At 52.3% G+C, this 27647-nt stretch overlaps 1 protein-coding gene across 1 annotated transcript in view; it reads right to left on the bottom strand.

Annotated features, from left to right (window-relative positions):
- ADARB2 (adenosine deaminase RNA specific B2 (inactive)) overlaps nt 1-27647 on the bottom strand; it is a 128148-nt gene that overhangs the window by 88722 nt on the left and 11779 nt on the right. The window lies entirely within an intron of this gene.

Below are 27647 nucleotides of genomic sequence, written 5' to 3'. Positions count from 1 at the left end.
GTGTGGCTGAGTGTTTCTGGCAGCCCCTCCCTGGTCTCGGTGGGCACACGGGTGGTGGGACGCAGGCAGGACTGGGGTTCTGGGTAGAAGGGGCCCGTTAGTACCCCCATTCCCGCCCGGCCTCAGGCTACTCCAGTCCTGGCCACACTGTGGTAAGGGTCCCATCACTCCGAGGTCCTCAGTGCCTGTGAGTGCGGGCTCCTGCTGACGCCCATCCACGGGCACGTGAATACTAGGAGAGGGCCCCACCCCATCCGGATGGGTTTGGAACGTCTGCCGCTGATAAATCCACATTCTGCCCACCTGGGCAGTTTGAGGTGGTGGAGAATATACTATAATTTTGTTAGACAAAGTAAAATGCATGTTGCTTTTTGTTGTTTGTTATTACATGAGTTTCATAGGAACAGGACAAAGAACAGAAAACAAAACCCATTCACAGAGAATGTGCCGATCACAGTAACCACGGGCTGGTGGAGGACAGGACTGGCCTGTGGCAGCACGACGGGTCCATCTCCCCATGACTCACACCTGCAGGGAGTTCCTCTTTAATTCAAATACTGATTACTCCTCTTGAGCTGGCCTCGGGGAGTGACGTCGGAAAGGACTCGTCTGCCAGAGACCGGAAACACCAGGTATGTATGCCCCTCCCAGTTTGGGAACTTAGCAGAGGGGGTTACTCATCACTTACTGATCTATCCGCTCAAATGGAACATTTCTCTGTATCAGAACCCGTCCATTGTATCGGGGGCCATGGGGTGGGGCGGCGAGGTCTCAAGGGGATGGCCACACTCACAGCCTCTGTGTGGACGAGAACTCAGTGCGTGAGTTCCCATCAGGTTGAACTTGGAAAGAGTCAAATTTCTGGCCAGTGGGCTGCTGGCCTTTCCCCTTTGAGGAGCGCTGGGGTTCGCACTCCTGTTTCCCGCTCAGCCGTGGTGCCCCACGCTTGTCCTCACCCCTGCACGTCGTGGTCCATCTGGGCGGGGGCGGGGGGGAGGCGCTGTGTGCTTGGATTCCTGGCTGGTTGGGGGGCAGCCGTCCTGTCTTCTCCCTCCCTGTATCAGTGGCTTCCTTTGGGTGGATTCCCACACTGGAATCCCTGTGGCTCATGTGCCACAGTTGACGGCCGTGCTGGGCTTGTGGCGTCCTCATTGCAGTGGGCACTGGGCTCTCCCAGGCTCTGCGTCCCGCCAGCCTCTGGCCTGAGCTTCCCAACCACCCCCACCAGAGTGGAAACCGCGTATTCATCTGGTTTCTCCTCGCAAGTGTGGGGCACCACCAGTATTTCGCGTGGCTCCAGCTTCCAGAACATGCTACCCGCAGAGATGGCTGCACAGCTGTGTGTGACGCAGCCAAGTGGGCTCCCGAGAGGACCTGGCTTTCAAAAGAGAGAAGGGAGTGATTTGTGCAGGTAAGTTAGTCGGACCGAGGGCCCGTGACGTCATGCAGGGGTTGTTTTGACTTCGGGCCAGTTTGCCCAGAGGAGGAGGGGGCGAGGGCTGCGTCCCGGGAGCTCCCCGGCGAAGGCAGAGCGCCCTCTCCCAGGCCGAGGAAAACGGCCAGCCCAGGCAGAACGGCCAGTGCCTGCAGAGAGGGAGTTCCTCCGTCACTTTAGGGTTGACTTTATAACTGTCATTCCTCCAGATAAGACGAGGTTTGCTGACAGGCTGCTGGGTCCTACAAATTCATTCATTTTCCATAATGGGGGAGATGATAAAGTGGCACCACAAAATCAGACACAGATGATAAAGCCATTCCCCAAGGAAAAAACATCAGAACGCAGAAGTGCTGGTGGGCAGATGATAAAATGCCTGTTTCCTGGTTTTCAGGCCCTTGGATGAAACATTTCAGAGAGTAGGCCGAGTGCATGGGGCGTTTGGTGTTGCAAATATAGATGGAGCTGAGCCCTGTGTCAGCCCAGGGTCGTTGGGGTTGGTTCTTCAGTGGGAGCGTAGTTTGCTGTTCGGTGACCGAATTACACCACAGCATGTGAACTCCCCACCCCCCAGACAACAGGTTTCACTCTGACTTCCATCTGTCAGACGGACGTATCACATGGCTCTAGTTAAAAACCAAGATAAGTCATTTGGAACCGAAACCCATCCCATTGGCTGTTTACGGGCCTCCCTGTGTGACAGCGCTTGTGTGAGCCTCCCCCCCTACCCGGGCCTCCTTGGCAGGGTCCGGGTCCAAATCCTTCCTGCCTGGTCCTGCTGTGGGCGAGCCCAGGGCAGTCGTCCTGATTCCAGAGACTGTACCCCAACCTGCACTGCTTGGGAAAGTCCCGCTCAGTTAGCAAAGGCCAGCAAGCACCCGCCATTCTCAGAGGCAGGATGACGTAACCTCTCGGTACGCTCCTTCTGACCAAAGATATGGTGCTCTGTTCTCGGGACAGTGTCCCAGCTACCAAGGCCTCCATCCGGAGCTGAAAACAGGGCAGGGAGCAGCTCTCGAGGAAGTGGGCCAGGGGTGTGTCACGGGCCCCACCTTCCCACTGTGGGAGCGGCTGTGGGGCTGGGAGCACAGAGCAGGGGCAGCCCCTGGGGGGCGAGTGGCGCGATGAGAGCCCGAAGCGGGAATGGACTCGCCCTGCTCTGTTTTCCCCGCGGTCCTCTCTTCAGAGTAACCCAAGCTTTGGGCTCAGGAGACCCAGATTGATCCCTGGTGATATTTCTAAATAACTCAGTGCCAGAGAAAAGTGCAGGTCTCAACATTCCTTGTTATGTCCTTAATGAAACTCCCTGAAGCTTGGTGAGAGGCAACGGGAGAGCTGGAAATCATTAAGGATGGGCCATAAACTTGATTTCCTGCTTTCGGTGCTAAATCTCACTTTCTGCTGGTGGAAAGAACTCAATCCCATTTGATAAAATCTTTGGTAGGCACCGTCCATTGTGGAAACTTGTCTTTTTCAAAAAGCTCAGAGCCGTGTAGGGCTCGGCACCAGGGGGACAGTAGTCTGAATCCAATTTCTGTCTCCGTCTTCTTATACTTTTTCTTTCTTTTTTTTTTTTTTTAAGATTTCATTTATTTATTTGAGAGAGAGAGAATGAGAGACAGAGAGCATGAGAGGGAGGAAGGCCAGAGGGAGAAGCAGACTCCCTGCCGAGCAGGGAGCCCGATGCGGGACTCGATCCCGGGACTCCAGGATCATGACCTGAGCCAAAGGCAGTCGCTTAACCAACTGAGCCACCCAGGCGCCCCTTCTTATACTTTTTCTAATTCTTCGGGCTGTAGAGTACTTGAGTTGGTTTTCTCACTGCCTACTACTCGAGTTCTTGGTTCAGGGAACAGAATGATTAGTTTGGGTGAGGAGCTGCAGTGAGGGATGGTGAGGACAGAGCGCACAGTGTGTCTACTAGGCTGATCTTGAGGTGGGGACAGAAGCATTAAAAAGCACCAGCCAAGGATATTTAAAACATCTGGCCATTTGGGACCGTTTACTGAAGGAAAAACAGGAAACAGTCAAACAGATCATAACAGCCACTGACAGCTTCACTCCACATCATGAGGTGGAATCTTCTAGGTCCACAGTGGGGGGGGATCTAGAACCACTCTACTTGCCACACTCTTTTTAAGAAGAAAAGGTGTTGCATCTGTAATGATTCCTATCCAAACGACTTAAAGAAAAACGTTTGGCATTAGAATACATTATTTCCAGTAATTTCAAAATTCAATTTTGAATTCATGCATTTCTATTTTTCTCATAATGTGGATAAATAAGATGGCACCCGCCCTGTCTATCTGGCACAAAGGGGGAGAGTGAAGACATGGCTGACCTCATCACAGCTGTGCGGGAGTAAGAAAATAATGCATCTATCTGGTCTGTTAGTGGACACTTTTTAAAAGTCAGGGCTTGAAAATATTGGAGGTCAGTAAAGGGGGGAAGCCCTTTTCCAGAAGCTACTTTTGTCTTTTTAAATGAGTCAATAACGAGTACACTCAGGACAGCGCCAGGACAGACCCTGTGCATGCTGTGTGTACCTCAGTCGGCACCGTCACCACTGACTGTATCGCACAGAGGCTGCAGGAGGCTTCGAATTTCTGAAACTACACAGTTAGGATCTGTATGTTGAAAATCACAAAATGCTAATGGAAGAAATCAAGGAGGACTTGAAATAACGGAGAGATGTGCCTGTGTTCATGAAGCGGAAGACTCAAATCGTCCAAGGTCAGTTTTCGTGAAACTGACCTAGAGTTTAATGCAGTTCTCAAAATACCAGCAAACATTTCTGGAGATGCACACAAGCTTATTCTACAATTCATACACAAAGGTACAAATCCTAGAATAACTAAAACATCCCATTCCATGAGAAGTGGAAGGAATCACTGTACCTGGTGTAGAGGTCTAGTGGGAAGCTGCGCTAATCCAGGCTGTGTGGTGTGTGTGCAGGTAGATGGGTAGGTCCATGGGACAGAATGGGGAGCCACACACATGTGCCCAACTGATCTTTGACAGAGGTCCAGAGCAATTCAGCGGGGCGATTGCCTTTTCAACAGAGCGGGAGAAACTGATCTCCATGGGCAACCCCCATCCCCCGATCACACAGTGATGTGCATCTCACACCTTATACAAACATTAACTAAAAGTAGATCATAGACTTAAACTTTTAGAAAAAAAATGCGGGAGAAAATTCTTAGGATCTACAACAGGGCAGAGAACTCTTAGACTTGGCACCAAAAGCACAAGGGAGAAAAAAGCTGGAGAATTAGATCTCACAATGGAAGGTCTGTGATAGACCCTCGGTCTTAAGAGGATACAAGGGATGCCGCCGAGGGAAAATGTTTGCAAGTCCCGTGTCTGACGGAGTGCTCGTATCCCGAGCACACAGAGGACTCTCAAAACTCATCAATAAAACAAACAATTGAATTAGTAACTGGGCAAAGACGCACGGAGGCATGTGAGTGAAGATTCGCACACACTGAGATGTTCGGCTTCATCTGTCACTCGGGAAATGCAGCCGCAAACCACACGAGATCCTCCCACACATCTCCCAGAGAGAGTGCCCCGAAGGGCAGGGGAACCGCCGAACGCTGGCCAGATGGGGGGGGGGGACCCGGGTCCCTCACACTGCCCTGTGGGACGCAAACTGCTGCAGCCGCTTGGAGAAACAGTCTGGCAATTTCTTGTTGCACTGAAGATGTGATCACTGTGCGACCCAGCAATTGTGCCTTGGGCATTCATCCCAGAGAGATGGAAATTTATGTCCTCACCCACAAACACCACATTGATGCCTGTAGCAGCTGTCGTCATAACTGCCCCGACTGGGGTCAACCCGGTTGTCCTTCACTGCGTCAAGGTTAAGCAAACTGGTCGGTTCACACCATGGAGCGCCTCCCAGCAGTAAAAACGGAGTCTCGACCCGCACAGCAACTGGATGGATCGCCAGAGAGCTATGCTGAGAGACAAAACAACCCCAAGGACACGCGGTATGATTGCATTTACATTATGGCAGGAAAAAACAAAATTACAAGGATGGGGGGCAGATTGACGGGTGCCAGCATTAAGGAACGGGGTGGGAGGCAGGTGGGCGTGGCTTTCGAAGGTAGCAGGACGCACCTGTGGTGACGGGAGTCCTGCATCATCACGGTGGTGCACACGCGACAGAATTGTGCAGCACTGAACACACACGCGCGTGTGTGCACGCATGCACACACACACCCCTCCAGTCCTGGGCCTCATCCTGAATGCTTGGGGAGTGAAGCCAGGTGTGTCTAGGACACAAGCAGCCTGCAGGTTCTGCGGAGGGAACCAGCGGACACTGGTTCTCAGACTGTGCAGAGTCCTCCTGGTCTCTGGGACAGCTCTCGATGCCATGACACCCCTCCGGGCTGCCTCTTACAATTCACTGTGAAGAGCCCGTCCAGACTTTGAAGGGGTAACTGGAAGTTGGCTTTGCTCCATATTTAAATATTTCTCTCGTTCAGAAAAACACGTGAGAGCATTCACATAGCAGTATGAGGCCCCAGAGCCCCTTGCATAATGGGTGGCTGTCAACCAGCCGTGGTCTGCCACAGGGAAAGCGTCTGATGCCCCCACGGCACTCTGTGTTGGGGCCCTCACGCAGAGAAGGTGCGCACGGTGTCCCCTCGGAGAAAGGGGCGCCCTCAGGGCTCAGGGCTCAGTAGTGCTGAGACGCCGCACTCTCTAAGCCTGGCGCCCAGCAACGTCTAGGGAGTCAGTCCTCCCAGGCGCCAGGCCGTGGTGAGGTATGTGCGTCTTCCCAGCTAATGGGATTCCTGCACTTTTACACCATTTGCTTGGAAGGCGTGGTTGGTGAATCCAGTGCCTCTCAGAGCATAGTTATAATACGGAAAGCCATCAAAGTTAAAACAGTAGGTGTGCAAACACTAAGAAATTCTAATCTTGAAAAATGCAATGCCAGTGAGTTGGACCCTTTCCATTTCGCAAACTTACCCATTTTGGTGTCTTGATGATGAAGTTAAAAATGCAGAGAAGAATAAATCACCTTCTTGAGTTAAAAGTATACTTTTAGGGTCTTCTGACATAAAAGGCTAAATGGATATCAGTTCGTAATTCATCAATGACTGTGATTGAAGAAATGGTCTGGGTGGCTGGTCGGTGTCCTCATGCAGAAACACTAAAGCTATCCAGAAGCCCCCAAGTGCCAACCTGGGAGGGTCCAAATGGAATTATTATTTGAAAGTTTTGGTGACGTTGGTGAACTAAGGGTGATGGAGTGACTGTGACCCACAATTACGAGGACCCGAGCTCTAGTTCCATCTCAGCCACTGTTTTTAGTGGCCTGGGTAGGGGGTGACCTTACTGGATCCCACACCTGCAGGCTAGCTGTTCATACCATAGCAGCAGCAGAGGAGGAAGACAATAGGGACGAGAAAAAGGACAAAAGAATAGAAAGAATATTAATCCTTGCCCCAAAGAACTTTGTTGAGCCCACATTTCTGCTAATATCAGTGCAGGCGGGTGCATGCCCTCTGCTGCCCAGAGCACACAGGTGCAGGGGCCCCGCAAAATGAGGAGCTCATCCTTGACATCACAGAGGGACATCACAGAATGACATCACAGAGCGACATCATGGAGTGACATCATGAGCGACATCATGGAGTGACATGAGTGACATCAAGGAGAGACGTCACAGAGTGACATCATGGAGTGACATTATGAGTGACATCCCAGAGTGACATCACGAGTGACATCACAGAGGGACATCACGAGTGACATCACAGAGGGACATCACGAGTGACATCACAGAGGGACATCACGGAGCGCTGCAGCAGCCGGAGGGGGCAGCCGCCTGGGCCGGGAGGGGACTGTGAAGGGCAATGATGAAGTATTTGGAGGCTGATGGGCGACAGAGGCGGCAGGTCAGGGGTTGGGAATTGTGGTTCCAGCAGGGGAACAGTACCTGCAGGGGCAGAGCCCGGCTTCAGAGCCAGGGGAGCCCCTCGGGGCGTGGCTCCGGAGGGGGCCGATTCCTGATGCCCGGTTCAGAGGCGGTGCTCTGGTCACGCCAGGCCTGGCCTCGATGCTGTGGTGGAGGCACTGAAGGATTCTGAGCAGGTGAGAAATATGACCAAGTGTGAGCTTCAGAGAGATCGCTGGGGCAGCTTTGCGGAGCAAGCAGGGTCTGCTGGGAGAACGGAGGGAACCCACAGCAGGTGCAGCTAGGTCCTCTGGGTCCCTGAGCTGGTGAGAAGTAGGATCACACGTGCGCCACTGCTTCTCTGGGGCGAAACGTGGGAGCCCCGGGATTAGCTGGTGGCGGAGAGCAGCCCAGGGGATCGGCAGGGGGCAGCAGGCTGGTGACACGGGGCAGAGCTGCTCCTGGACCAGCCTCGCAGGATGGTTCCAAACAAGGGTGGACACGTGGAGCTCAGAAGCAGTACTGGTACACCGGCGGACACCCCATCGTTTTGCCGCCTCTGGTGGTCAGCAGGGATGGACGGGGCAGCCCGTGCTCAAGCGCTAGCTTGGAGGACGCCACGCAAAGGGCAGCTCTCGGAGGCAAGCCCGCTCGGTGTTTCTCATTGTTCCTGAACAGGTCAAGCTATGGCATATTCCAGGGGTCTGATTCACGTCGTGGTTTGTAGATGTTCCTGGAACAGGGCAGGGCTCCCCCGGCTTGCGGATGAAGTGGAGGGGATGCCTTGCTGCCTTCCTGTGTCAGACTTGCCCTGTAGAGCTCTGGCACGTAAACCTCTGACTTCTTGACGCTTATCACGGAGCTGCTCAGGAGAAAGGCGGCTCCAGAAGTTTGTCAGTGTGCTGATCTATGATCCATTGAGCTCAGACCCGCCGTTCTGCTTCAGCACGGAGTTCACACTGCAGCGTGTGCAGCCCTGGCAGCCGTGCAGATAACGGGTTTAACACCACGCTGCAGGGTTGCATTTCAGCACGGCAGAGAGCTGCGTGGGAGCCGCCTCATTTCTGTACCTGCTGCCCGTTGAGATGTAAAGCTTGTCAGACTATTTATTTCTAAATGTAAATACAGGCATTGACAGTCATGAAAATGTGAATAAAATAAGAAAAACCTCTGCTATTAGATGTGTGCCAGTGACTCTTAGGAGTTTAAATAATTAAATCTATTAAAGTGTATTGTTTGTTCAGAATCTTTCAGACTGGAAACAGGAGGCCCTGGCATTTCAAGAGGTTCAAGCAGGTGTCCATGCGGGGAGGGAGCGGGCCGGGCTGGGCGCAGCCTTCCCAGCGTGCTGGGATCTTATATCCAGGTTTCCAGGCTGTCTGCCCGTCACTCTCCAACGCACACCTCTCATCTCCCTTCTGCTCACGGTTCTGCCCCATCAGCTCTCACCCGAACTTTGCTGCCCTGCACAGTCTCTTTGGGAGCTGAGGGTGCTTGTGGACAGCTGCCTCGATCTCGTTTTGATTGCTCTCCGAAACACTGTGTCTTTGCCCCATTTAAGATCCACGTATGGTGGCCTCTCAGCCAGGCGCTGGCCCCAGATTCCGCGTGTCACGGACCAACCTGGGTACTTGAAGTGTTCCGGTGTGGTGGGGCAGGCTCGGTCAGGGGCCGGTTGTCTGTCTGCCGCTGCCTGCTGGGAATGCTCCGGAATGGGTGCCAGTGGCTCAGGGTTGTAGGCCTAGGGAAGCCATGTGGAAGAAATTATCTGTTGTCTTCAGCTTTTCCTGATCATACATGGACATCACTAGAGGTTTTCTCAGACCGAAGTGACACATTCAACGGTCTTTTCCCTTGAGTGGTACTTTACTATCTTTGTATGTCCTTAAAAGTAGAGTATAGCTGGATTATCGTGGAGTTTTATGCATGTTCTTTTGCATCTGAGGATGGAATAGGGACTTCTTCAGCAAGGAGGGATGAGCCGGGGTTGACTGAGCCGCACGCTCACTTGGTGCCCCCTCGCGCATCAGAACGGGGGTCAGCAGAGTCTGGGCCGTGATGTGTAGCGTGAGGCAGACCTTCCTGGTGTGGGCTGGTCATGGCCACGGGCTTGGCGATGCCATGTTGGAGGCCTGGGGTCTCCTGTCTAAAGTAGCTTTGAGTGTCCATTCTGCATACCAGCTCATTTACAGATGGTACAAAGTGCTCTATTAATGTAATTTGTAAAATATACACAAAAATAGAGATTAAAAAGCAAGGAGACATGTTCCGTGGACGAGGGACAGAAGAGAACCCCCTTAACCTGGGAAACAACTATGAAAATCCAGGGCTCCCATCACACTCAACAGTGAGAGGCCGAGTGCTTGTACCCTACCATCAGGAATGAGACCAGCGTGCCCGTTTGTACCACTGCTATCCAGCATTATCCTGGAGGTTCTAGCTGAGGTTATAAAGCCATTGCAAGAAAACCCAGGAGCCCGTCCATCCTCATGACTTTGGTGAGGCAGTGATCTCTTAGCCATGACACCAAAAGCACAAGTCACAGAAGGAAAAATGGATCATTTGGGCTTCGTCAAATTTAAAGACTTCCATGCTTCAAAGGACGTCATCAAGAAAGTGCAAAGACAACCCTCAGAATGGGAGAAAATATTTGCAAGTCTTATGTCTGATAAGGGACTAGTAGCCAGAATACATAAAGGAATCTTGTAATTCAGAAAATAAAAGACCCAAATAAAAACAGTCCAAGAATCTGAACAGGTATTTCTCTGAAGAAGACGTACCCATAGCAAGTGACTCATTAAGAGATACTCAAGATCATGCGTCATCAGGGAAATGCAAGTCCAAACTACATGGAGATACCATTTCACACCGACTAGGGTGGCTAAGATACAGAGGACAGGTACCAACGGTGTTGGCAAGGATTTGGGGAAGCTGGAGCCCCCATTCATTTCCAGCGGGACTGTAAGTGATGCAGCCATTTGGGAAGAGAGATTGGAAATTTCTCAAAATGTTAAGTAACTTTAGAAACAGTACTTCCCCTGCTAGGTGTATACCCAAGAGAAGTGAAAATGCATGTCCACACAAAAATGTGTATGCCAATGTTCATAGCAGCATTATTCATAATGCCCAAAAGTGGAAACCACCCAAATGTTGGATGGATCCACAGACGAATGGATAAAGACAATGTGGTACATCCATAAAATCAAGTGTTATTTGGCTATAAAAATGAATGGACAACTGATATATTCTAGATCACTGATGGACCTTGAATAAAATATGCTAAGTGAAAGAAGCCAGACCCGAAACGTTGCAAGTTGTATGATTCCATTTATGTGAAATGTGCAGAGTAAGCCAGTCCTTAGCAAGTAGATCTGTGGTTGCCAGGGCCTGGGGGAGGGGAGAATGCTAATAGGGTTTTTTGGGGGGTGGTGAAACTGTTCTAAAATTAGATGGTGGTAATGGTTGCACAACTCTGTGAATATACTAAAAACCACTGGATCACACATGTTGAAAGGAAGAATTTACGGTATCTGATTTAGCCCAATAAAATTGTTATAAAAATAATGAGATTAAAATACAAAGTAATAAAAGGTCTAGATTTTCTTCTTTTACCCCGATGCACCATCTACATGCGCCACACTTTGGAGACTTTAACATACTATGCTCATCACTTACGGACCTGTCCATTTGCAGTGATCCAGCAGGCTATTAGGTGTGTTTGGAAATCTCAGGTACCTGGGATATGGTGGGCAGTGTGGAAGGCTTTCAGAAAAGCCACTCTTGAAACGGTGAGGCTACAGCACTTGGATGTGATGGGGTTGGTCTGACTCAGAATGCCACCTACTGTGCACCCCACCAGCATCCGTGTGACCCTCAGGGCAATGAAGCCAGGTGTTGAAATCCTAGATCTGCAAACAGGACAGACTGGGGATGCTTGTTGACCAGCCCTGATTTCTCCTGCTGTTTTGGGGGCATCTAATAGATGATGATACTTTTGCTGATGAATGAAAAATATTGCAACAAAGAATGGCATGTTTTTGATATTTTGACAGAAGAATTCTCGGGACTCCAAGACCATACAAGTGTTTACCGCTGAGAGCAGAGGATAGAAATGGAGAGAACTTCCCTCCCCTTCTTTTGCATGTTTTTGTAATTTTGGTTTTTTGGTGATATCTGGTTAATTAATTCAGACAGGATACATCAGTTTGAGGGAAAAACCTCAAAACTTTCAAATGATTTGACTAAACTGACTAGTTGTAAGTAAAAATAATTTATCTAGTTACACTGGGGAGCACAGTTACTCTTTCCCTTCCTCTAGATTTTAGGTTACCCAGAATTTGCCTTGTCTCCTTCCGTGTCCTTAACAAACACAAAAGAAGGCCAGATATGGAGCAGCAGATTGTGTTGGCCAAAGCAGAGCCATTTGCGGGGAGCCTCGTCTCAGGCTGGCCCGTTTTCTGGGTCCGGGGCCCCATGTGCACTATCGATTGCCAACGCCAAGTGCAAGTGACCATCGCAGAGCAGGGTCCCCGAGCTCTCTTCAAGCAAGAAAGTGCTTGATCCGTTTCTCTCTCAGTTGCCAAGCTCATTAAAAGTGTCCTGGAGTTAGCTGAGTTTACTCGATTTTTACTAGCTTTCCCCTTGGTTTTGACTAACTTTGGTGCTGTAATTGCTTACTTTGGAGTTGTCCTATGTTACACGGTACTTAGGTGGCTAGCGTTGTGTTGTGGGGAAGGATGAGGTCCAAGAAAGGGCACTTCACCACGGCCCTGCGGGGTCGGTACCCCTCCTCACCAGTCTTACCGAGCGGTGAATAGGCAGTGCACCCAAAGTCACGGGCCCCCCCGCCTCTCCGCACGGTGCTGCTGAGCCCGAGCCATGCTGAGGGTGCTTTTGGTGTCAGCGGGTCATTATCCTTACACCGGCCTAGTTTTTCTCATCACATGAGTACACAATTCTAGTAATAGGCAGAGAGTGTGTATGTGTGTGTGTGTGTGTGTAGCAGAGAAAGGGCACCGAGGAAAACAAACATGTGCAGAGGCAGGAGGACGCTGGTGTTGGGGCAGCAGGTGATGCCTGGGGAAGGGTGGGGGCAGCCCACTAGCCAAAGACCAGAAAGTCTCATCGAGTAAGATGAGAAAGGCTCACGGCCCTGCACAGGCGGGGCCGCTGCTGTGGGACTGGTGGGAAGGCCCGCCGTCGGGCCCGCTCACGCCCCAGCCGCACTCCACCTGACGTGCCCCTCATGCACCCGCAGGGCCCCGGCCACGGCCGAACCCCAAACACGATCCCCGCTCCCTCTGTACCTAACTTGGTCAGTAAAAGCCTCTCAAAGATGGACACCGAGCACTCCAGGGGTGTTTTCCCAAGTGCAGATAAACCTCATCGTGGGAATGTTTATAAATCAGACGAAGCATAACAAAGTCATTTCTGTGCAGCCTGTCACCTCTGGGAAGGCTGGGAGCCGTGACGCAAGGCAGGCCTGCTGCCTGGTCCCCTTCCCCGCATCCTCCGTGGAGCAGTACGCATTTTGGAGGAAGAGGGCCGCATGTGCCATGGAGCAGGTGTTCAGTGGATATCCAGCAAGTGGATTAATTATCAGTTTTGTATTAATTAATTAGTGAATGACATGACGTATGAAAGAGATCAGCCCCTCCTTCGGGTCAAATACATTCGAAAATATGACCGGTGTTAGGTACCGTGGGCAGTAACCCCTGCAGCTGTTACACGTGAGCCTTGCGGGTCGGTTGCTCTGTCCTTCTGAAAGAGAAATACGCTTCAGCGGAGTAAGAGTATTTGTGTGTGCGTGTGTACACACACACGCTCTTTATGTAGATATGTGTACATTTATTGTTATTCACATCTGTCTATCCAGCTACTTTGATATTCTTTTATTAAGATTTACAACCTTAATAGATGAATCTTTAAGATTTCAAGGTGGATTATTTTCTGCGATTTTGCAGCTTTCCTTTTATAAGGAAAGTTGTTTCACAAAGCCAAACACGTTTGTATAGAATTAAAATTAGCTTTGTATTTTACTGATTGGTTTTCTACAACTTCTTTGTGCAGGTCCTGTGCATACGATGTGCTCTCGTAACAAAAAGTCTTTATTTTGTGGGATCTGAGTTAGCCCTCTCTCCTCAGCTTTTACTGGACGCTTAACACATCTCTACAACAGCGCAGTAAAACATATCATCATTATTTGTTTTCATATCAAACCTTTCCCTGAGTTCAATTCTGAAATTTTAGCATGACTAAGAATCATTTGGGTACTTGTTGAAAATGTAGCCCAAGATATTCTTATTTGGCAAGTCTAGGCTAAGTGCCCAGTATCTGCATTCTAAGATGTGACACCCAGGCAGATGTTATGCCGGGAATACTGGACCACAATTTGGGGAACACACTGACCAGCTCTGAGCAATTCTCAAGAGGGAGTTCTTTATCCTATTCACCTCTGTGTATTCCTAGCACCTGGCACATCACCTGAGTCAGAGTATGCTCATTAAATACTTGTAAAATGGGTGAATGGATGGATGGATGGTTGGATGGACAGACGGATGGATGGGTAGATAGATGGATACATAGATGAATGGATGGATGCATAGATGGATGCATAGATGGATGGATGGATGGGTGGGTGGAGGGACAGATGGGTGGATGGATGCATGGATGGATGGACAGGATGGCTGGATGGCTGGATGGATGGATACGTGGAAACCAGTCACTTTGCAAGTAGGCTTGACAGTTTATAAGCCATCCATTGAGCTATGAACAAACTTTGGCAATCATTTATGTCTTTTCTAAACCTTAAGGAACATTTTGATGCATCTTAAATAAGAATAAATAAGTCCTTGCCTAAATAGGATATACTCTTTCACTTTTTTTTCCTGATTTTAAAAGTCATCAAAGCAAAATTTGCACATCCTGATTATCTCAATTGTTTTTGCAACTAGCTCATTGCTTTGTTTATTCTATTTAGTGCATACAAGTCAGAGATATGTTTGCATCACAAATAAACTGCCTTCCAAGTGCCTTAACACTGAATTTGGATTTGAATAGTACTAAATGGGTCTTCACATTTGTCTGTTGTGGTTAATATGACCATTCATAGCATGTTTCCATATATCTTCATGACAAATGTAAACATAATTAACTCTTATTCAAGAGTAATTTCGTTGTAAAATCTAGTGATTTCTGAACGTGTCCCCCATTTTAAGAAACTCCAATATGCAAACATTCAAATTTGTGTGGAATGCATATAAATTTAGCACCAATTCATTTCAAAATTATTCTTTGCTTTACCACAGGACTCAGGGCAGGAGGCTTTCCAACAGTGGGAGTCTATAAAACATTTTCAATGCTACTCACTTTGCAATAATCTGACATAGCACCTCCTTTAAGGCAATTATCTTGTTATTGTGTGATTCTTGTGTCTGTCATGCTCACTGTGACTTTCCTAGTGAATTTCATCATGTTTATCTTCAGTTCATCAGTGTCTTAAATACTTGGTGCCTAACTAATGCTCTAAGCATCTAAAGGACGTTTTTCAGATTCTCGCACACCTGAATACATTGTGGGAGCCCCCTTGATATTTATTAAATGAATACCCTTGCTGTAGGGAGGCAGATAATTCTAGATATGATGTAGGAGTCCTACGTGGCCGAGGAAGGGAAATGAAGGGTTTGAAGGCTCCTTGGAAATTCCTTCTTGTTATAAAATAAGAATGACCTTTGCAACTCCATTTAGGTTCAGCTCTTTGTGAGTTATGAGGTGTTCCTCATGGAAAAGACATTTCCTGTACCCTGCTCACCCTCTGAAGACCACAGAAGTTCTCTGTAGAAAAAAATTATACCTTCTCAGCCCGCCGAGGGTTTCCCGTGTCAGGTGAAGTTTATTACTGTCCTTAGTGCGAGGAGGAATTACTCTCGGGGTGGTTCAGCTCATTACCTCCAGTCTTCCTCTGCCGTTCTCAGTGGTCGTGGCCTTTGTGGTGGCTGTTGAGCCTCCGTCCGTCTGCTCCCGTCTCCTGCAGTGGAAACAGCACATAGCCTGGTGGCGCGGATCCACTCAGGACACCAGAAACCAGCAGGCAGGAGGTCGTGGAACGGGCGATTTTAGCTGAACTCAGAGAGATTTGTTGGTGAGCTTTGTACGTAACCACGAGTCGACTTCTACAAAGTCAGTCAGTTATCAGTTGAGATAGATGAGGTAGGTCCATATCGCGCATGCATCCAAGCACCTCATGCAGGGGTGTTCGGATGTGTACTTCTCTCCAAATCAAATTCCAGTACTTGACCCAATAGCCACATGTTGGGATCCAGACCCCACTGCAAACTAATGGCACAGCTACGTCAAGCATGGTGAAAGAGCAGCTAGATTTTGGCTCCCACGACAGGTGAACTAGGGGCTGGCTTGATTTTCCAGGTGTTTAAGCATGTGGTCCGTCTGGTTTCTTTGAACTGGTCAGTTTAGGTGATGCTGTCGAACTGTGTGCATGTTTGCTGTCCACCCCTCCCGCCTCCCCGTCCCTCTCCTTGCCTCCTCACCCCTATCGAGGGGTGCAGCGGGCAGTCAGAATGAGATCTGACACCGATTCTGTGGTCTGGGTTCCGATCGTCTATACAGTTTTACCACATTGATTTCATCGTGTTTCATTCCCGTTTTGAGTGCCAGAAGAAGTTAGGGAGTGCGTCATGAATCTCTCAAGGTAACTGGTCGGACCGTAGAGGGGGGAACCTATTCACAAGGTTGGGCACGCTGAGTCTGCTTCCAGGCAGCAGTTCCCTGCAGCCTGCTCTGGGTCTGGGGCTGGCGCTGGCCTTGTCTCGACCTTGAACATTGCTGCAGAGTTGCACATCCTCGTGTCCTGAAACACAGCACCTGTTTTAAATGAGACACAGCCATGGAAGCCAGAGTCCACATGGAGGAAGCCAGAGGAGGACCACAGTTTCCAAACCCCACGGGCATCTCCTGAAAACAGGATGGCCATTCATACGGGTGACTGTCACTCCAGCTGACGAGGATGCTGTCGAAACCCCGTCCCAAGCGCGGTCTGCACATTTCAGCTCGTTCACCTGAGAGTCCGCCGGTCTTGGGCTGCCCCCTCACTGCTTCTGCTCCCCGATAACTGCACTGCAGAAAGACTTCATTTTTTTTTAATCAATCTTCCCCATTTCCAGATTCTTTTTCAGATTCATGTTAAAGAAAATGTTCACTTTAACTTCCCTCCTAAACCCTGCTATAGGGAAAATATTGAAACAAGAAAATCAGGTCCAACTAGTGGTCTGAGATCTTGTGTAGAATGGTGTGGAGTTTTAACTCGCATGGATTTTCCACTTAGGACGGCCTCCCAGGACCATGGCTCCTCCAGGAGAGCCAGCCGCAGTCCAAGCCCCTAGGACGGCTCCCTGAGACCCCAGCCCCAGTGGACCCAGAGACAGAGGGGCAGGGAACCTCTGGCTGAAGGAAGACAGAGCCGCCTTCCTCTCTTCTCTGCCAGCGAGTTGGTTCCAGGCTCTAAAAAGGGAGTGCTGGGCGGGTCCTCCGCTCCTTCGCAGGAGCCTGGGCTATGGCGTCACCTGCTCGTTCATCCCGGTGCCCACTCCATCCCAGCTCACGTGTGCATCGCAATCACCAGCAGCCTCTGCAGGGGCCCAGATTCTGGATTTGAAGCACTGTTTTCCTCTTGGGATCCCTCCGGTTCTCGGTTCCCTGGCTCCTAGCCATCCGGCTGTGTCCCTCCCTGGTGGCATAATCGTACACCCAGCCCACAGCGGCCTTCCTTCAGGGTCAACCCCGAGCCCCAGAGAACAAGGGGATTGAGTTGGGGTCTGCAGTATTGCAACAATGCATTCACAGTGGCGCGGATCTGCCTGCATCTCCTGCTGGCTGGACTCTCAGGAGAGCGGCATCCTCCTGGCGCCGGCCCTCCCAGCGGTTTCATGTGGGGGGTCCATCAGAGCCTTCCACTAATTCATTTAGCAGTTTGTAAAGATTCTCCACCAATCTCCGGCCTGTACCTTTGCTGTTTTTCTTTCCTGATGCCTTCAGCCTGTACCCATTTGCTTTGATTACAAAAGGGATTAAAAGCAGACAGACAAAGCAAAAAATACCAGCCAGTGCAGGGCACAGTGGATTTGTGCCAAACTTTGGATAGTTTCCAAGTCCGTACTTCCATTAAGAAGGGGAGCTTCTCCAGCGCCGAAACGTTGAACAGTTACCCTTGGCGGAGATTGTCCTGGTCCCGCGGAGACAGAGGCGTCCGTCTGTGACGGTGCCAACCTACTTGAGGTCACGTGCAGATGTCCCAACAATGGAACACGAGGTTTGGAAAGACCTGCTTTTGGTGTAGATGGTGAGAGTTTTGAAGCTATTTTTACGGCCTCACTTTGCCGTCTTGCATTCTGACATTTTCTTGGAGAGCGAGGAGGGTCTCTATGGCCGAGGGGACAGGGAGCCCATTGTGCATGTGACTGTGGGCCTCCAAGCGTTCTGTGGCCCAAACAGGTGAGAGCTACATCTGGCTCGAATCCAGTTAGAGTCAGTCAGAAGCCCCCAGGTTCCCGTGGCTGAACGTCACTCCTTTGCCATCAGTTCATTTTTCCTGTGACGCTTTTCCCCTCTGGTCCTACGTGTCTCTTCCACCCGATGTGGCCACTGCGGACAGCAGAAAGTGCCATTTGTCCAGGACGCAGGGCCTGGGGGCCGTCCCGCCAGGACCCCGTTCCCTGGGCTCTTTCCTCCTGCTCGCTTGCAAACACGGCGGTCCGGGTGTAGATACGGAGTCAGCATCTGACCGGTCGCCAGGATGCGTGTGGTGTGGCCGCTCGTGTCAACGTGCCCACTTCGCAGGGAGGAGGCTAAGCTGTCCAGCCCCACAGACGGTGTCTGGGAGGACCGGGGCTGAGATTCAGATGTTGGAGCTCAGAGCTCCCCTCGTCAGCACACTGCCTCCCCACGCATCAGGGGGCACGGCATCCGGGCACGTTCTAGACACGATTATTCCTGGTGTTTCCTCTCCACCCTCCACCGCCCGGGTTTGTCTGCTCCTGGGGGAGGCTGGGCACAGGTGTCGGCTCTGTCCGTGAGTCGCCGGCACTCGGGAAAGTCAGCCTCATCCGGCCCAGGTGAGGAAGCTGGTCGTGCTGGGTGCCTCAGCCTCCCTCTGGACGCCCCCTTCCCAGACCCCTGCCATTCTGGTCTTCGTCCACCGGCTCCTTGGTCTCAGGGGGCTGGGAAGCGAGTTGGGAAAAGAGGGGTTTTGCCACATCAGTCCCCTGTCTCCTGCCATTTATTATTCTGACTTTTTGTTCTTTTTTTTTTATTTTTTGAAAGTCTTTCCATCTCAATAGCAAGACTCTTGGCTGTGTTCATGAAGGGAAGGGATCCCCAATCCAGGGAATCCCCAAAGCTCTCTGTTGGAATGTGGGAGGAAAACATTGAAATTTAAAAGGCTTGAGTGATTAAAAAAATGTTTTTACAGTTTTTGCAAACATAGGATTTCAGTTGGATGTGTTCTCAGCACGGGCCAGAATTTTGGTTTTGTTTTGTGGATCTTGGTTTGGAGAGAGAAAGATGGCATGTGCGTGGTCTGTGTGGTGTTCAAAGCAGATGTAGTTACGACCTCCCTGGATCCCAGTGACACAAAGTAGAAGCTGAAGATTAAAGATGCTTCCAGAATGGACAGAAATGATGCAGTTAGTTCAGGGCTGTTCTTGCTGCAAAGTCAGCCAGAGTCTCCTTGTAGGAGCCCCCTCTTGCAGGAGGAATCCGCACGCCCTGAAAGGGGCCCCAGGCCCCCTGTCTCGCCGCTGCGACCCTCAGCACCTGAGTCCCTGAGTCCCTGAGTACGTACAGTGCGCATGCTGCATGTGCCTTGTACATATAAACGTGTATCCCGCGAGTACATACGGTGCGCACGCTGGACATTGCATATGCCTTGTACAAATGTATAAATATGTTGTTAAAGCCTTGAGCATCCTCACCAAGGAGAGAAGTTTAGCAGGTTTTTTCCATCTGCAGTGACAGTGAGGTGACCTGTCAGTCAGTGCTGGGGAAACAAGGAAATGAAGGTTCGGTGGGGTCCCGGGAGGGCTGGTCGTGGCTAGCCTTCTTCCTCCTATAAAATGCTGCCTTTCTCTCCTCGTGGGCCACAGGAGGGTGCGTGTGGTCACAAAACCCAGACGAGCAGAGGTGTTGAGAGGCTGCTTGCATAATCATAGGCTTGGCCCGGGCAGCGTGGTCGCAGACCAGCAGAACAATTCCAGGGAGGCAGACAGGCTTCCGGAACCTTATGGGCCAGCAGATCATCCTGGCATCCATGATGTCTACCTGCCCTGGTGGTGGCAGCGTCTGCCCAGGGCACTGATCCGACCCAGGAGAGTGGCCAGAGAGAGCCCGGGTTCGTTTTGGGGGGATGCCTGGGTGGTGGCCTCTGTGATGCCTGCTCTCAGGAAGCACCACCGCTCTGGATCAAGCAGCAGGTGCTTTTCCTCCCGTTGCTCCCTCCCCTCTTCTCAAACAAAATACCTACAGAGCAGCCTTCCACAGCCTTACGGAGCGAGTGGCCACTTAACAATCTGGAAGACTCCCTTGGGGCCTCCTCTGGTTGTCACCCAGGGTGGCTGAGGGGGAGGGGCTGGCCCCAGGCGAGACTCAGCCCGCCCTGCGCCCCAAGACCAAGACCGGGATGCTCAATGAGGGAACCTCACACTGGCTCTGGGGCCCACGTCAAGCCTCTTAGAGTTGAGCATCAGTGACGCCGGGCGGTGAACGCGGAGGAATAAAGGAGTCCGTGGCTGCCAGCGCACAGAGGTTCTCCACGGAACCGGGACGCCGACATCAGCCCGGGGGTCCTGCCCCATGTCAGCACCGCATCCTCAGAAGACACGCTCACACAGGAATGAGATTGGACGCTGGCTCCTAGCGGGAGGGGATGGTGGTATCCTGGGGGGAGGGCAGGAGCCCAGCCCGGGGCACAGTGTCCGCACCCACGCCACCAGCTCGTCAGGCTTCTCTGCACTCAGAGGGACGGGGCGGTGTGAGTAAGATGGCGGGTGGCCGCAGACAAGCCCTCCGCTTCTCAGTTGCAAGCAGGGCCACCGAGTTTTTAGCAAATAGGAACGTAGGCCATCCAGTCCATTCGAGTTTCGGGTGGACAGCACATACTTTGCTCATGTAAGTGTTGTTGCTGTATTTTTCCTGCCAACCCCTTGTAAGGAGCCTGCGCATCCAAGCAAACCTCACGTCTCTCTCCGAAGGCCTGGCCTCACGCTGCAACACCGAGAGTAACTGGTGGCCACAGGGCGCTGCGCCCCTGCTGTAAACGACCGTCAGAACCGCCCCTCGCAGACGCGAAAACAGCTGCAGAGACATCAGGTAACCATGCGGGGAAAACACCTTTTGCTAGGTCTCTGAAATGTGACACTAAGGACGGGCATGTGTCTCCACCTTTGCCCAAACCGCAGGTGAGTGTCTTCTCTCTCGATGCAGAATTACGCACCTCCATGTGTGTTTGCATATCATGTGTGCATAGTGCATGTGTCTGGGAGAGAGAGACAGAGAGAGACGTAGAAATCACTGATTCGGCTCTGCGGGTCCAAGAAGTGGGTTCATCTTGACTGGTTGGCTCATCTGATTAAAGCCATTAACAAAAATCGGACATGATAATGTGTCCGCATTACGACTTTATAATTTCTTTTTTTTTTTTTTTTAAAGATTTTATTTATTTATTTGAGAGAGAGAATGAGAGATAGAGAGCATGAGAAGGGAGAGGGTCAGAGGGAGAAGCAGACCCCCCGCTGAGCAGGGAGCCCGATGTGGGACTCGATCCCGGGACTCCAGGATCATGACCTGAGCCGAAGGCAGTCGCTTAACCAACTGAGCCACCCAGGCGCCCACGACTTTATAATTTCTTAGTGCTGGTACAGGGGACGGCCTCTGCACGTCCTCCTCAGCACCTGCCTCTCTGCTGTGGTTCTGAGGTCTCTCCACATCCTGACTAAAAGCCATCACCGTGTTCAATTGGAAGAAAACATCCTTGCTCCCCACTGTGGGGATGCTCAGTGATAAGGCGATAAGCATATTTATCTGAGATGGTAAAGACCAAGGTTCTTTGTGTATGGACTTTGCATAAGCATGTTACATTTTTAATATTTGCATTCCCAAATAAACTCCTAGTACCCCAAATCAAGCACGCGTTCCTGGGCCTTCCCTGCAGCTTGGAGAGGGGAGGATGGGGGTGCTGCCGCGGGCCAACTCGGGTGCCTTTTCTCCGCTGTTTCAGAACAGTCCCCTCCCCCCACAGGGCATTTCTGCAGCAAAACAAAGTTGTTTCTTTGTTCTTGTTAATCTATGAAAAGGCATCCTGTGGAGAAGGTCCTGGCCTCAGGCCTCATCCTGTGGTCGTGGTCAGGGAAGGGGGCTTGTGTTTCAGCTGCTGATCCAGCTGGATGGCTGGGTGGCACCGAGTGAGTCTGTTCTTCCGTGGTGGTTACGGAGATGCGTGTTTTCTCTCAGAGCACGGCCCATGTTCACGCGGGCTGGGTGGGTCTGAGCAAGGGCTCAGGGAATCACATGTAGAATGCTTCTAGTCATTAACTGAGCAAATTGTGCTGGCTCCTTAGCGAAGGGGGAGATGGGGAGATGGGGACTGAGGGCAGAGTGACAAGAGGCTGAGTTGGTGGGTTGGCCTGGGCCATGGGGTTAGAGTAAGTTGGCTTATTCTGACTTGAATGGTAGTCCACAGCATTCTGTTTAAAGTTCGTGGTTGATAGATCGCCGGAGTCCATCTTTGTGACCCACCCCCCCAAAGTTTGTATGGAACACTTAACCCCCAAGGTGGTGGTGTCAGGTTTGGGGCCTCTGGGCGGGGTCATGAGGGTGGAGCCCCCATGAGGGATTAGTGCCCCCAGGGAGCCCCGTCGACCCTTCCCCACATGAGGACACAGCGACAGCTGGGAAGAGTACTCACCAGACACAGGATCTACCAGCACCTTGATCTTGGATTTCCAGCCCCCAGAGCTGGGGGCAGTAATTTGTTGTTTATTAACCACCCCATCTACAGTATTCTGTTAAGCAGCCTGAATGGACTCCCACAGAGATTAACTTTTGTAAGCATCCCAAGATGCTGAATCTCACCCAGATGTTTCCCCACAATTAGGTGGAATCCATCCTCTGCCCCAGCTCTCACTGACCACACCTCTCCAAGTCGGATGCACAGGTACCCACCTGTTCTTTATAACCCAACTGTACCCAGATTAGCACTGCCTTTGAGACCACCTGTCTGGATGATTTTGAGTGGAAGGAGAGCTCTGGTTCCCCGACACACAGCTTTTTGGGGACAGTGGTGACGAGGGAGGGCATCTAGGTAGAGCAGGGAGAGGATGAGGGAAGGGATGTGGGTGCGGATGCCTCTAGGCCCCCCACACCTTCTGGCAATGCCTATGAGGCTCAGGGGACGTCCCCAGAGAACCCCAGGTCAGTGCTTGGCCACCCTCTTTGGCTTGCTATGTCTGTGGCCAGAGTCATGCTCTGAAGATGGGTCAGAGCCACCTTGGGTCTCTTGCATCAGCAGGTGCCTGGATGTGGTGAGGTCAGACCCTAGTCCCACTCCCCGAGGAGACAACAGGAGAACAGCCGAGGAACTGAAATCCCGTCAGACAGTGTGACTTGGAGTCCAGAACTGTCCTTCCTGCTTGTGGGAACAGCAGAGCTCCAGGACTCTGCTCAGATGTCATTCAGGAACTGCCCCAGGCTGGACCCGTGGCCAACGGCAGAGTCAGACCTGGCTGTCCCTTCCTGTGTCCCCAGAGCTGCGCGGTGAGGACGCCTGGGCATCTGCTGCTGGTTTTGTGTGTTTTTCGGGGAAACCAGCGTGGACAGTGTTAAGCCATTTCAAAGCCAAGTGGATATGATTTCCATAACTATCTGTTTCTAATTTAAGCCTATTTAAAATTTGAGGGCTCCTCTCTTGCTAATTTATTATGGCAATATTAATTAACGGTTTTGCATTACGGCGGTTAGGATGCCACTCCTATTGAGTGAGAGAGATTAGCAGGAGTACGAGATCAGAAAAACCATCTGTAAAGTGGCCAGGGGCAGCTGGGGGTCACCTTGGGGTTTGGGAGAAGGACGGCGCGTTTGTGCAAACATGCTATTAGCGTCCTACAGCACAGCTGTGGAGAAGGCCGCAACAGTCCCCCCGGCCTCATTCTGCAGCTAATTCTAGGGGCAGATTCCATGAAATGGGGCTGTGCACTCGAGCTCTGATCCAAACTCGCTGTTAAAGTTTCCTTTCCGTTGTGTCCTAAATTCCCATGGTTTCTCCTCTCCTCAGTGTAGTGACACATGCAGGAGCAGAGCTGGGCTGCATCACTTTCCCGCAAGGATCCCCGGAGGCCGCGGTCCCAGCAAAGCCCCCACATGAACAGGCGGAAGTTGCTCCCTCTCTTACTCTATGGCAAAGACAAATCTTTGAGACACATCAAAACAAAACAAAACAAAGGGGATCATTGAGTGTGAAAGAGAAGCTCACATAATCAGTCACCGTGCTTGTTCTCACCCGAGGGGCTGTTTCCTGAGACCATGCTGACATTACCCACTCTCCTTGTAAGGCCTGCTCCTGTCCACCATGGGAGGCGATGGGAGAGATGCCCTTCTGACAGGATCTAGTGCTTTTATGAATTCAAGTCTTTTCATGCTAGGGGTGGGAAGTGAAGGCCAAAGAGAGAGAGAGATTTTGATTTTATCTTTTTTTATGATAATGCTTCCAGGGAATGAGCATTTAGAAATCATCCTTGACTTCTGATGGGGTTGGGTCCCGATAAGCCTATTGTAAATGGAAAATATCCTTAAGTCAAAAATGCATTTAATACCCCTAACCTTGACCGTCCCAGCGTAGGCTCGCCGACCTGAAACGTGCTCAGAACACTTACATCAGCCCGCGGTTGGGACAAATCCTCTCCCACGAAGCCTACTTGATAACCCGGTGTTGACGGTCTCACGCAGTGTATCGAATACGGCACTCACCGTGAAGAGCAGACGGTGGGTATGGGTGTGGGACTGTTGTCCGTGGATCCGCTGTTACTTCCGTGATCGCGGGGCTGACGGGGAGCCGCTCACGAGGCAAGATCATCCCACTGGCCACTAGCCCGGGACGAGACCCAAACTCAAAACTCAGAGAATGGCTTCTACTGAATGTGTATCGCTTTTGCACCATCGTAAAGCTTGGACGTTGTCGAGTTGAACTACCTTAAGTTGGGGACCATCTGTAGATCCTGACACGGTCTCGTTATCACGAGTATCTTGTAAGCTAGAGGAGTCCTGCCCTGAGAAGGTGTACCAAGTGCAGCCCAGGAAAATGGGCCAGCTACCTCCTGGTCTGCGTCGATGATCCTTATCAACTGATATTTGCAGATGCACAGCCTGCACACTTGTGAGTGTTACAGACCCCCCCTCAGGTCTGTACCTGATAATAAAGTCTTGGTCTCAGCCTTCTGGATAAGAGACCCAAAGCCAGATCTCGGGAAAGTGAAGGAACGAAACTAGCCCAGTTCTGAGAAACACCCCCAATAAAGGAATTGGTGAAAATCAGATCCTAGAGAAATCAATACCTACGATTTTAATTGTCACTGAGCATATTGTTCTTTAGAACTTCCTCCTTCAAACTAGAAGTGGAAGCAAGTGCGTGCAATTTGCCTTCCCTGGTGGGGAGTGACACTCAGCCTGGAGGAGTTGATGTCCCGCACCCCCAGCAAAGTTGATACTTGGGTGACCAGCACAGCGCAGGGGCCACTCCGGACAGGCTCCCCACAGGTCTTCAGCTGCAGGTGCTGGGGAGGTTGCGCTCACCCAGACTCGTCTTTAGGACAGAGTGAGCGTCCGGTGCACCCTGCCAGGCCCGCGTGGTCCTGCTCTCCAGGCTGAACGGTGCAGGTGAGCTGACCACCTGTGTGGAAGTCAGAACTGCGGGGGTCCCGCTCCATGCCCCAGCACCCCACCAAAGTGGGGCCCACAGCGGCGTTAAATACGCACCCCACATGGCTCTGTGTGCCGTCACGTCTGAATCTTTCCTTCAGTGTGTATCACTTACAGAGGGAGCTTCCAGCCGAGAGCACTCTGGGTTTGTTCACGGCAGGTGGAGCCTTTGGTGAAAGCCTTAGAGACCCTGCTTCTGTGGCCCACCACACTCTTGGTTTGTCACCCGCTCACTAAGGCCACCCTGCGTGGGGCGGACCTGGAGTCAGGGCCGGGAACGTGGAATGCTCAGTCCGGCGGCGAGCAGGACTGCCGTCCTCCTCAGTGGGCCCCGGCCTTTTCTGGGTGCCTGGCCGCTCTCCCGGTGCAGGTGCTAACAGCACAGTGAGGGGACCCCAGGACCATGGGGCAGGGGGCGTTGGGCAGAGCAGGAAAGCACAGCAGGACTTACAGGATTTCTTGGGATCTGTCTTTGAATTAAAGATCAGCCCCCAGATCCAGACCACGTCCAAGACAGGGATTCACATTCAGTCAAGCCCCTGGTGGTGCCAGGTCCTGGGTTCCCTGGCTTGCTTAGCCCCACCGAGCCCGGGGTGCAGGGGCGAGGCGAGCAGGCAATGAGCCTCCAGGATGGCAGTGCCTTGGGTGTGTTGGATGGCCCCAGCCCTCACGCTGATCCCCGCCCTCCGTCATCCAGTCGGGGTGGTTGGCGGACTGTCAGAGAGAAATCATTCAGCGGCCGTGGCTCTGAGTGGTGTCCTGCGCCCTGGGGTCGAACAGCTGTTACAGAGCTGTGGTGCTGCCTGGTCCCTCCGTCCCAGGGCTCAGGGTTGACAGCATGAAAGGGAAAGGCGTCATGGCCAGAGCTCCCTGACACCCTCCAACCTTCATCGGGGCGGGGAGAAAGGCCCGGCTGGTGGCGGCCTGCTGCGGGCTGGGGCGAGGGGCCTCTTCGGGGAAGGCTCACCCTGCCACGGGGAGCACAGTGGCTTCCTTGGGCGCCGTTGGCAGGTTTAAGCCACAGATACCCGAGACACAGGGGCGGGAAGGAACAAAGGCGGACGTGAAACAAAACAGGGGTGTGGGAGGAGAGAGCGGGGCTATGGCCTCCCCTTCGGAGGTGCCCGGGGACGGGCTCGGGTGCCGAGCTGCTCGGCAAACGGCTAGACGGTGGGTCCCTTGAGGGCGGGTTGAAAGGCAAGGCAGGCGGCGATGCGGTCTAGATGCCTCCAACCCGCTCTGTAAAATGCTCAACAAACGTCCCAAATGAAAGGAAGGAATCGGGGGCAGAGGCCGCAGAGAAACGGGGATTCCTGTTCAGTGGTCTCCCCCCGTCCCCGACCCCGCAGTGGGGGCGGATCCCTGCCGGCTTCGCGGCCGCCATGCTGAGGAGCGAATGAAGGAAGGAAGGAACAAGTGGACGAGTGAGTGAAGGAAGGAGCGAGTGAATGCCTGCCCGGGTCGCGGCTCCGCTCCGGGCTCTGTCCTGCTGTCTTTGCTCGGATGGCTCTGCGGGGACGCACAGCCACGCGGGGCTCACTCTGACCCGCCTGTGACACACTTCTGTCCTCGGTCGATGCCGAAGCGCACAAGGACGCTGGATCCGACCTGGGAGCGGCGCCCACAGATCGTTCTCAGAACGGCGAGACAAAGGGTGATGTGCACACGTGAGCACTTACAGGACTTGGAAGGATGTTTCAAAATGGCATCAGGATAGTTCCCGACACACGGACGGCGCTGCACAGTCTTCCCCAAACCCTTGTGAGAAGCAGACCCATTGTCGCGATCGGAGCGGCCGTGACGTGGCCCTGCCGCCGGCTTCCAGCGCCCCCTCCCTCCCGGAGCCCTCCGCTTCGCACCGGCCTAGGCCTCGGACCCCCGCCTCCGTCTGGCCCGGCCGGGGCGCCCAGGCGGCCGCGCGCGCTCCTGCCTGCAGTTGGCACCACCGGGATGAGAGAAGACACAGTCGCGGGGCTCTCTGCGGACCCCCAGCTGCAGACGCCCCCAGACCACCCCCCGGCACACACCTCATGCATGCTGCTCTCCGTCCGGCGGCCCGGTCACTGACAGGTCTGGGGAAGAAGCCGGGCTCCCTGCTGCTAGGCCTCTCTCTGTGGACCGGGGGCCCCGCTCCTGCCCTCGTGGAGGGGATCGCCGTCGCTAGGGCCAGCTCTGCTAACGCGGGGTGTGGACACTCTCTCCTACACCCACACGACTCTCTCCACACGCCTGAAAAACGCTCCTAATGAGGAGGCTGGGAAAGGGGGCCTTTGGAGGGCGCCGAGCAGAGCCTGGCTTTCCCAGGACGGGGTCGGGGGCCCTGTGAGC

The sequence above is a fragment of the Neomonachus schauinslandi genome, chromosome 5 (assembly GCF_002201575.2).
Source record: "Neomonachus schauinslandi chromosome 5, ASM220157v2, whole genome shotgun sequence".
NCBI classification, from domain to species: Eukaryota; Metazoa; Chordata; class Mammalia; order Carnivora; family Phocidae; genus Neomonachus; species Neomonachus schauinslandi.
This window is presented reverse-complemented; position numbering and strand designations above follow the sequence as displayed.